The sequence below is a fragment of the Penaeus vannamei genome, chromosome 10, assembly GCF_042767895.1.
Source record: "Penaeus vannamei isolate JL-2024 chromosome 10, ASM4276789v1, whole genome shotgun sequence".
Taxonomy (NCBI): Eukaryota; Metazoa; Arthropoda; class Malacostraca; order Decapoda; family Penaeidae; genus Penaeus; species Penaeus vannamei.
In genome coordinates this window covers 32,077,408-32,089,907 of record NC_091558.1, presented here as the reverse complement: position 1 = coordinate 32,089,907, position 12,500 = coordinate 32,077,408, and positions in this window count along the sequence as shown.

Genomic DNA, 12,500 nt, shown 5'->3' with positions numbered 1-12,500 from the left:
GAGAGAGAGAGAGAGAGAGAGAGAGAGAGAGAGAGATGTGTGTATGTACATATATATGTATACATATATATTTATGAATGGATATATATATATATATATATATATATATATATATATATATATACATATATACATCGATACATAAATAGATATATGCATACACATATAAATACATACATACATACATATACATGTATAAATATATATATAATATATATATATATATATATATATATATATATATATATATGTATGTACATATATATGTATATATGTATGTACATATATATGTATGAATGCATATATGTATGCATATATCAATATTTTTATGCATACACACATGTATCTATCTATTGTGTGTGTGTGTGTGTGTGTGTGCAGACATAATTTTAGTCCTGACACTAACTTGCCTTACCTACCTGGCACATACTTGCCTTACCTACCTGACACTCACTTGTCTTACCTACCTACCACTCATTTGATTTACCTATCTGGCACTCACTTGCCTAACCAACCTGGCACTTACTAACCCTTACCAACCTGACACTGACTTGCTTTAATTACCTGGCACCCACTTGCCTTACCTACCTGGCACTTAATTGCCTTACCTACCAGTCACTCACTTGCCTTGCCTACCTGACACTTTGTTCCTTTCCCTACCTGGCACTCATTTTTAGTATTCCCTTTTAGGCCATTGAAATACTTTTCTTATTCTGTTTATACCAAGATAGTTTTGGAGAGATGACTGGCACTTCCCTTACCTACCTGGCACTCACATTTCTTACCTATCTGGTATGTACTTGCCTTACCTACCTGGCACTTACTTCCCTTACCTACCTGGCACTCACATTCCTTACCTATCTGGCATGTACTTGCCTTACCTACCTGGCACTCACTTGCCTTACCTAACTGGCAATCACGTGGCTTACCTATCTAGCACTCACTTGCCTTGCCTACTTGGCACTCACTTGCCATACCTACCTGGCACACACTTGCCTTACCTACCTGGCACTTACTTCCCTTACCTACCTGGGACTGTCTTGCCTTACCTGTCACACACTTGCCTTACCTACCTGGCACCTACTTGACTTACCTACCTGGCACTTACTTGCCTGACTTACCTGGCACTCACTTGCTTTACCTACCTGGCAAATGCTTACCTTACCTACCTGGCACTCACTTGCTTTGCGTACCTGGCACTTTCTTTCCTTACCTTCCTGGCTCATGCTTGCCTTACCTACCTGGCACTCACTTGCCTAGCGTACCTGGGACTTTGTTCCCTTCCCTACCTGGCACTCATTTTCAGCATCCCCTTTTAGGCCATTGAAATACTTTTCTTATTCTGTTTATCCGAAGATGAGTCATGCAGAGATGAAGAAAACGAAAAATGTCGATATCTCGAATCACCACCATTGTAGCTGCAAAACCTGGAGCAAACGCATTTTCATTCCAAAATGAAAATTTTATGGCTCATTTTGGGAAGTGTCCAAAAACGATAATGAAGAATTATTTTTTCATACAAATAAATATACATGATATGCCGTTCATATGGTGTATTTTCTTTTCTTTAGTTTTCATCATACATAGTTTGATCTATGAGCAAAACATTTCGAAAATGCAAATTTCCCCTCCCCCCCCCCCATATGGGGGGTAGGATTTCCAAATGATCCGGATCACCACCAAAATTTTATGGAATACTAATTATGCTAAGACAGACCTTTCGTAAATATATATATATATATATATATATATATATATATATATATATATATATATATATATTAGAAAACACAAACAAACAAACAAATAAACAATTAACAAACAAAGAAACAAATGGGTAACAATATAAATACACAAAAGGTCATGGGGTACACGAAAATTATCTATATGTGCTTATATACCTTATAAACATATTTTCACATCGCCATGTAACTATTTTTCGTCTTTCCACTGGGTCTGAGTGTGAAAATTGGCACCGTGGCCCTATAGAGTTAAACAGCAAAATTTCGCAGATGTAAAGCGACTATATCATGGTCCACGACGACCCGGCCGCGGTTAGAAAAGGACACGTTTAATACCCGTCCGACTGGAGAATGGTTATTCTTTCGACCAATATTATGTTGGAAATCCCCATTAGAGCAACAATAATAGGCAAATAATTGATAATTATAGCAATAACAAGTATTTCGTACACGAGTTGTCATGTAAAATGTATAAATAATGAAAAGGAAAAAGATCGCGATTATTAGGCCCTTCACATTTTTATGCATAGTACACGTATTTTCAGTCCGATTTTAACGTATTATGGCTCATTTTGTAGCTGAATAGTAGATCTACTACATGCTGCAATAAGAATTTGCAGTATTCTCATGTGCTTCTTTTAAAAGTGACATTTTCGAAATCTCTTATTAGGGTGTTTTAACAGTCACCTTCGGAAAATATTCACCAAGTAAAGTCGATTTTTCAAAAATGGCTTCTGCATATACTAGTAGAAGGATAGTTCTATTCAGACATATAATGGCTGTATCATTTTTATTATTATTATTTTGTATTTTTGAGTAACTTTTAGAAATGATCAATGTAGGCCTATAGAACCCCAGATCACTGCCACCATTCTACACTATACGTAAGATTTTGAGAAAGCGTTACGTGCTGGCAATGTCCGGAAGACTTCGGAATGCAGGTAGATAATAGAGGATTATAGTGTAGGAAGACTAATCTTATACCTTGTTTTGTTGATACCTAGATAGTGGGTAAAAGAATTCCGGTCACAACATATGTCCAAAATTAACATGTCTCATTTTGTAGGAAAATGACATATCTACAACTTAATCATTAGGGATTTTGCAATTTTTGCCTGTACTTCTTGTGAAAATGAGAAATGTAAGAAAATTTTTATCCCCTTCTGCAAAAGTTCACCCAAAATTTTTTAAGTCGAAATCGAAAAATCTAAAATGATTAAGTTGTAGATATTGAATACTTCTAACAAAAGATCAAGTACAATTAAAAGTCTTAGCGTTTCTAAAGTCGGAATCCTTTTACCCAGGCGCTGCATTTTCAACATAGCAACATTCGATTTTTAAAAATAATAATTCAAAAACTGTGCGGCCGATTTCGAAAAAGAATCGACCACAGGCAATGGGAAGAGGTCTAAATAAAAGGGTATGAGTTTCATCAGAATTGGCAAGAAAACGAAAAAAAAAAAAAAAGAGAAAACAGACGGTCTCCAGAATAATAAGTTTGGTGCTTGTTCGACATGTTTTTTGCATATTTTTACTGTGCTTGTACAAACGACAAATGTGTAAAAAAAAAAAAAAAAAAAAAAAAAAAAAAACATCCTGGTAGTCAGTTATTCCAAAACAAGATCTAGGGTGATTTTTTTAAAATCACATCAGAATGCATGTGTAATTGTTTTCTAGATTTTATATAATTGAATTTTTGTCAATTTCCAATATGAGAACTCAAGTACACAATAAATCAAAAAAATTTCGGTCTATTTCGAAAATTCTACCTGGCACGTGCTTCCTTCACTTACCTAGCACTCACTTCCCTTACCTACCTGCCACTTCCATTACCTACCTGGCATTCACTTGCCTTAGGTACCTGGCACTCACTTGCCTTCCCTACTTGGCACTCATTTGCCTTACCTACCTGGCACTCACTTGCCTTACCTACCTGGCACTCACTTGCCTTACCTACCTCGCACTCATCTGCCTTACCTACCTGGCACTCACTTACCTACCTGGCACTCACTTGCCTTACCTACCTGGCACTTACTTCCCTTACCTACCTGGTACTAACTTGCCGTACTTACCTGGCACTCACTTGCCTAACCTACCTGGCACTCACGTCCCTTACCTACCTGGCACTCACTTCCCTTACCTACCTGACACTCGCCTTACCTACATGGCACTCACTAGCCTTACTTGCCTGGCACTCACTTGCTTTACTTACCTGGCATTCACTTTCATTACCTACCTGGCACTCACTTGCCTTACCTACCTTGACTCACTTGCTTTACCTACCTGGCACTAACTTCCCTTACCTACCTATCACTCACTTGCCTTACCTACCTGGTACTCACTTGCTTTACCTACCTGGCACTTACTTCCCTTACCTACCTGGCACTCACTTGTCTTACCTACCTAGCACTCACTTGCTTTACCTACCTGACATGCAATTACCTTACCTACCTAGCACTTACTCGCCTTACCTACCTGGCACTCATTTATAGTATCCCTTTTTAGGGTATTGAAATACTTGCCTTATTCTGTTTATACAAAGATAGTCATGGAAAGATGATTAAAACGAAAAATGTCGATATCTCGAAACACCTTAATTAAAGGTGCAAAGCCTGTAGCAGACGCAATTTTATTCCTGGCACTCACTTTCCTTACTTACCTGGCAATTTCTTCTCTTACTTACTTGGCACACATTTTCAGTATCCCTTTTTAGGACATTGAAATACTTGCCTTATTTTGTTTATACCAATATAGTATTGGAAAGATTGTAGCTAATCCTATCGCAGACGCATTTTTAGTCCTAAATAAAAGTTTTATGGCTCATTTTGTAGATGAAAAATAAAACTTATACTTGTTCTAGATGTTTATTACATTATTTTCCTATGCTTGTAAAAACGAGAAATGTGTAAAAAAAAAAAAAAAAAAAAAGAAAAAAAAAATTCTCTCTCTCTATATATATATGTATAAATGAAATCGAAAAAAAAACTGCTTCGAACAAAGCACTATATCTAGGATGAATCTATTGAAAAATAACGTAAGAATGCATGTATAATTCTTTTCTGGATTTTACATAATAATTACGTTTTTGTCAGTTTTCAAAATGAGAACTATTTTGACAATAATTCAAAAACTTTTCGGCCGATTTCGAAAAATCGACCACAGGGATCAGGCACGGGTCTAAATAAAAGGGTGTTTCATCAAGATTGGCAAGAAGAAAAAAAAAAAGAGAAACACCGTCCCCTTATCTAACTCATAATAAGGGGCACTCACTTGCTTTAACTATCTGGCACGCACTTGCCTTAACTACCTGTCACTCACTTGCCTTACATACCTGGCACTCACTTCCATTACCTACCTAGCACTTACTTCCATTAACTTCCTGGGTATTGAAATACTCGCCTTATTCTATTTATACCTTGCACTCAATTGCCTTCATTATATATATATATATATATATATATATATATATATATATATATATATATATATATATATATATATATATATATTTATATAAAACACTGTCCCCTTTTATAAATGACAATAGCTTGCCCAACCTATTTGCCACTGACACGACTTGCCTATATGAAACGTACTTGACTTACCTACCTTGCACGTTTCGCCCCACCTACCTGGTAACTTCTTGCTTTACTTACCTGGCACGTGTTTTCTTCACCTACCTGACAAGTGCTCGTCTTACCTACTTCACTTACCTTACCTACCTGACACTTACTTCCCAACCTACCTGGCACTAACTTGCCTTACTTACCTGGCACTCATTTGCCTTACCTACCTGGCACTTACATGCCTTACCTACCTGGCACGTACTTGCTTTACCTACCTGGCACTCAATTTATTTATTTATCTGTCACTCGCCTGCCTTACCTACCTAGCACTCACTTGCCTTACGTACCTGGCACTCACTTGTCTTACATACGTGGCGCTCCTTCCCTTACCTACCTGCCTGGCACTCACTTGCCTTACTTACCTGGCACTTACTTGCCTTACCAACCTGGCACTCAACTGCCTTACCTACCTGGCACTTGATTCCCTTACCTACTTAGCACCCACTTGCCTTACCTACCTTGCACTTACTTGCCTTACCTACCTGGCACTCACTTGCCTTACCTACCTTTTAATTTCTTCCGTTACCTACTTGGCACTCATTTTCAGTATCCCTTTTTAGGGCATTGAAATACTTGCCTTATTTTGATTATACCAAGATTACTAAGTAATGGAAGGATTAAGAAAATGAAACAGGTCGGTATCTCCAAACACAATCAATGTAGCTGCAAAACCTGTAGCCGACGCATTTATAATCCAAAATAAAAGTTTTATGCTTCTTAATATATATATATATATATATATATATATATATATATATATATATGTATATATACATATATATATATATTATATATATATAATGTATTATATATATATATATATATATATATATATATATATATATAATGTATATATATATATATATACATATATATATATATATATATATATATATATATATATATATATATATATATATATATATATATATATATATATATATATATATAATCTGATAGTTGGTTGTTCAATATATACATAAATACATATATATATATATATATATATATATATATATATATATATATATATATATGTATGTATGTATGTATGTATGTATATATATATATATTATATATTATATATATATTTATATATATATATTATAGAAAATTTGATCGAAAAAACTTCTTCAAACAAACACTAGATCTAGGACGAAACTTTTCAAAAATCACATTAGAATGCATTTGAAATTCTTTTCTGGATTTTACATAATTATTGCGTTTTTGTCAGTTTTCAACATGAGAACTATTTTGACAATAATTCAAAAATTTTCGGCCGATTTCGAAAAATCGACCATAGGGATCAGGTATGGGTCTAAATAAAAGGGTGCGAGTTTCGTCAAAATCGGCAAGATAGAGAGAGAAAGAAGAAAAAAACGGTCCCCTTATCTAACTGACAACTTGCCTTACCTATCTGGCCCTGACTTCAATTGCTTATATGACATGTATTTGACTTACCTACCTAGCACGTTTTTGCCCCACCTACCAGGTAAGATCTTGCCTTACCTAGCTGTCAAGTGCTTTCTTCACCTACCTGGCAAGTGTTTGCCTTACCTACCTGGCACTCACTTGCCTTACCTACCTGGCACTCACTTGCCTTACCTACCTGGCATTCACTTGCCTTACCTACCTGGCACTCACTTGCCTTACCTACCTGGCACTACTTGCCTTACGTACCTGGCACTTACTTGCCTTGTCTACCTGGCACTTGTCTTATCTACTTGGCAATCACTTGTCTTGCCTATCTGGCACTCACTTGCCTCACCTACATGGCACTCATTCTAAGTATCCCTTTTTGGGGTATTGAAATACTTGCATTATTCTTAGTTTTTTTTAGTCCAAAACTAAAGATTTGTGGTTCATTTTGTAGCTGAAAAATAAGTCTAGTGCTTGTTTGAGATGGTTTATGCAATTTTTCCTTTGTCAAAAACGACAACTATTAAAGAAAAAAAAATCCTGATACTCGGTTATTCACTATATATATATATATATATATATATATATATATATATATATATATATATATATATATATATAATATAATATATATATATATATATATATATATATATATATATATAATGAAATAGTTCATTGTACAAGCACTATATCTATGATGAATCTGTTGGAAATTTACATCAGAATGCATGTGTAATTCTTTTCTGGATTTTACATAATAATTGCGTTTTTGTCAATTTATACGAGTTTGACAGAAATTCAAAAACTTTTCGGTCGATTGCGAAAAATCGATCATAGGGATCAGGCACGGGTCTAAATAAAAGGAGTTAATTTTTATCAAAACCGGCAAGAAAATCGAAAAAAAAAACACGGTCCCTTATGCAACTAACAATAACTTGCTTTTCCTACCTGGCACTGACTTCACTTGCCTATATGACACGTACTTGACTTACCTACCTGGTACGGTTTTCCCCCATCTACCTGGTAAGTTCTTGCCTTGCCTACCTGGGAAGTTCTTGCCTTACCTACCTGAGACGTAATTCCTTCACCTACCTGGCATTTATTTCCCTTACCTATCTCGCACTCACTTGCCTTTCCTACCTGGCACTCACTTGCCTTAGCTACCTGGCATTCATTTTTGCCTTACCTATCTAGCACTCACTTACCTTACCTATCTGGCCCTCTCTTGCCTTACCTTTCTGGCACTTTATTGCCTTACCTACCTGGAACTTACTTGCCTTGCCTACCTGACACTCACTTGCCTTACCTACCTGGCACTCACTTGTTTTACCTACCTGGCACCCACTTGCATTACTTACCTTACTTACCTGGCACTTACTTGCCTTACTTACCTGGCACTTATTTCCCTTATCTACCTGACACATTTTCAGAATCCCTTTATAAGGTATTGAAATACTTGCCTTATTCTGTTCATACCAAGATTCTCATGGAAAGATGAAAAAGTAAGAAATCTAGTGCTTCTTCTAAAAATTTTTTTTTCCCCTTTTGCTTGTAAAAACGACAAATGTGTGTAAAAAAATAATAAAAAATAATAAAATGTCCCAATACTCGGTTATTCAAAAAAATAAATTAAAAAAAAAATCTCGAAATCAACAAAACTGCTTCGAATAAGCACTAGATCTAGTATGAACCTGTTTAAAAATCCCATCAGAATGCATGTATAATTCTTTTCTGGATTTTACATAATATTTACGCTTTTTTCGATTTTCAAAATTTCATTGACAATAATGATAAAACGAAAAATCGATCACAGGGATAAGCCATGGGTCTAAATAAAAGGGTGCGAGTTTCATCAAAATAGGGAAGAAAATCGAAAAATCAAAAAGAAAAGAAAAGAAAAGAAAAAAAAAAAAAGAAGCAGGCGGTCCCCCAAACTGACAATAACTTGCCTTACCTATCTGACACTGACTTGACACGTAATTGCCTTTCTTACCTGGCATGTTTTTGCCCCTCCTATTTGCTAAGTTCTTGCCAAACCTACCTGGCAAGTGCGTGCCTTACCTACCTGACACTCACTTGCTTCAAAAACCTGTCACTTGCTTTACATACCTTGCACTCGCTTGTCTCACTTACCTGGCACTTACATGTATTAGCTACCTGACACATACTTGCCTTAGCTACCTGGCAAATGCTTGCCTTACCTACCTGGCACTCACCTGCATTACTTACCTGGCACATGCTTGCCTTACCTACCTGGCACTCACTTGCCTCAGAAACCTGTCACTTGCCTTACCTACCTGGCACTCACTTGCCTTACTTACCTGGCACTCACATGTATTAGCTACCTGACACATGCTTGCCTTAGCTACCTGGCAAATGCTTGCCTTAGCTACCTGGCAAATGCTTCTCTTACCTACCTGGCACTCACCTGCATTACTTACCTGGCACTCACCTACATTACTTACCTGGCACATGCTTGCCTTACCTAGCTGGCACTCACTTGCCTTACATACCTGGCACTCACCTGGCTTACCTACCTGGCTCTCACTTGCCTCACCTACTTGTTTTACCTACCTGGCACTCACTTGCCTTACCTACCTGGCATTCACTTGCCTTACTTATCTGTCACTTGCTTATCTATCTGGCATTCATTTGCCTTACCTATCTGGCACTTACTTGCCTTACCCATTTGGCACTCACTTACCTACCTGTCAGTTACTTACCTTCCCTACCTGGCATTAACCTGCCTTACCTATCTGGCACTTGCCGTACCTTCCTGGCACTCCCTTGCCTTACATTCTTGGCACTCACTTGCCTAACATACATGAAACTCACTTGACTTACCTACCTGGCATCCACTTGCCTTACCTACCTGGCACTCACTAGCCTTTACCTTTCTGGCACTAACTTGCCTGGCACTTAAATGCCTTACCTATCTCGCAAGTGCTTGCCTTACTTACCTGTCTGTCACTTACCTTACCTACCTGGCAATCCCTTGCCTTACCTACCAGGCACTCACTTGCTTTACCTATCTAGCCCTCACTTGTCTTACCTACCTGGCAAATGTTTACCTAAGCTACCAATCATTCACATGCCTTAATTACCTGTCACTCACTTGCTTCACCTACCTGGTATTTACTCGCTCTACCTATCTGGCATGTGCTTGCCTTTCCTACCTGGCACTTACTTTCTTCTCCTACCTCGTACATGCTTGCCTCACCTTCCTTGCCTTATCTGGCACATACGTACCTTTTCTACCTGAAACTCACTTGCCTTACCTACCTAGCACTCTCTTCACTTACCTCGGACATGCTTGCCCTACCTACCTGCCACTCAATTGTCTAACCTACATGCCACTCGTTTGCTTTACCTACCTAGCACTTACCCTACCTGACTGACAATGATTTGCTTTACCTACCTGGCATGTGCTTACCCTCCCACCTGGCAAGTGCTTGCCCTACCTACCTGTCAGTCACTTGCCTTACCTACCTAGCATGTACTTGCCTTACTGGCTTGGCTCTCAATTGCCTTACCTGATACTTGTCTTACCTACCTGGCACGTGTTTGCTTTACTAACCTTACACTTACTTTACCCACCTAGCACACACTTGCCTTACCTACCTGGCACTAACTTGCCTTACCTACCTGGCACTCACTTGCCTTACATACCTGGCACTCACCTGGCTTACCTACCTGGCTCTCACTTGCCTCACCTACTTGGCACTTACTTGTTATACCTACCTGGCATTTACTTGCCTTACTTATCTGTCACTTGCTTATCTGGTATTCATTTGCCTTACCTATCTGGCACTTACTCGCCTTACCTATTTGGCACTCACTTACCTATCTGTCATTTATTTACCTTACCTACCTGGCATTAACTTGCCTTACCTATCTGGCACTTACTTGCCTTACCTATCTGGCACTTATTTGCCTTACCTATCTGGCACTTACTTGCCTTACCTATCTGGCACTTACTTGCCGTATCTTCCTGGCACTCCCTTGCCTTACATTCTTGGCACTCACTTGCTTAACCTACATGGAACTCACTTGCCTTACCTACCTGGCACTTAAATGCCTTACCTATCTAGCAAGTGCTTGCCTTACTTACCTGTCTGTCACTTACCTACCTGGCAATCACTTGCCTTACCTACCTGGCCCTCACTTGTCTTACCTACCTGGCAAATGTTTACCTAAGCTACCAATCATTCACATGCCTTAATAACTTGTCACTCACTTGCTTCACCTACCTGGTATTTACTCGCTCTACCTATCTGGCATGTGCTTGCCTTTCCTACCTGGCACTTACTTTCTTCTCCTACCTCGCACATGCTTGCCTCGCCTTCCTTGCCTTATCTGGCACATACGTACCTTTTCTACCTGAAACTCACTTGCCTTACCTACCTAGCACTCACTTGCCTAATCTACCTTGCACTTGCTTTCTTCACTTACCTCGGACATGCTTGCCCTACCTACCTGCCACTTAATTGTCTAACCTACATGCCACTCGTTTGCTTTACCTACCTAGCACTTACCCTACCTGACTGACAATGATTTGCTTTACCTACCTGGCATGTGCTTACCCCTCCCACCTGGCAAGTGCTTGCCCTACCTACCTGTCAGTCACTTGCCTTACCTACCTGAATCTTACTTGCCTTACTGGCTTGGCTCTGAATTGCCTTACGTGTTTGCTTTACTAACCTTACACTTACTTTACCCACCTAGCACACACTTGCCTTACCAACCTGGCACTAACTTGCCTTACTTACCTGGCAATCATTTGCCTAACCTACAAGGAACATGTTTGCCTAACCTACCTGGCATTCATTTGTTTTACCTACCTAGCACTTACCCTACCTACCTGACAATATCTTTCCTTACCTACTTAGAAAATTCTTGCATTACTTACCTGGTGTTTACCTTATCTGTCAGTCACTTGCCTTACCTGACAATTGCCTTGCCTACCTGGCAAGTAATTGATTTTCCTACCTGACGCGAGTTTGCCCCTCCTTCCTTACCTACCTTTCGCTTACTTGCTTTGGATACCTGGTATATGCTTGCCTTGCCTACATGGCAAGGACTTCCCTTACCTACCAGACACTTACTTGCCTTAGCTATTTAGCACGTGCTTGCCTTACCTACCTGGCACTTACTTGCCTTTCCCTGGTACTCACTTGCCTCATGTACCTGGCACATCCTTGTCTCAGATACCTAGCACTCACTTTCCTAACCTACCTTGAACTTACCTTACCTACCTGGCAGTTATATGCTTTACCTACCTAGGAAGCGCTTGCCTTACCTGGTACTTACTTGCCTTCCCTACCTGGCACTCACTTGCCTTTCCTACACGGCACTCACTTGCCTTACCTACTTGGCACATGCTTGCCTCATCTACCTGGCACTCACTTGCCTTCTGTACATGGCACTCACTTCCTTTACCTACCTGGCACTCACTTGCCTTACCTACCTGGCACTCCCTTGCCTTCCTTACCTGGCACTCGGTTGCCTTCCTTACCTAGCACTCATTTGCCTTACCTACCTGGCACTCCCTTGTTTTACCTACCTGGCACTCACTTCCTTTACCTACCTGGCACACACTTGCTTTACCTATGTGGCACATGCTTGCTTCACCTACCTGACACTTTCTTTACCTACCTGATAATTTCTTCCATTATAGGGACCGTATGGTCGACCATCTTTCGGCGTTTTT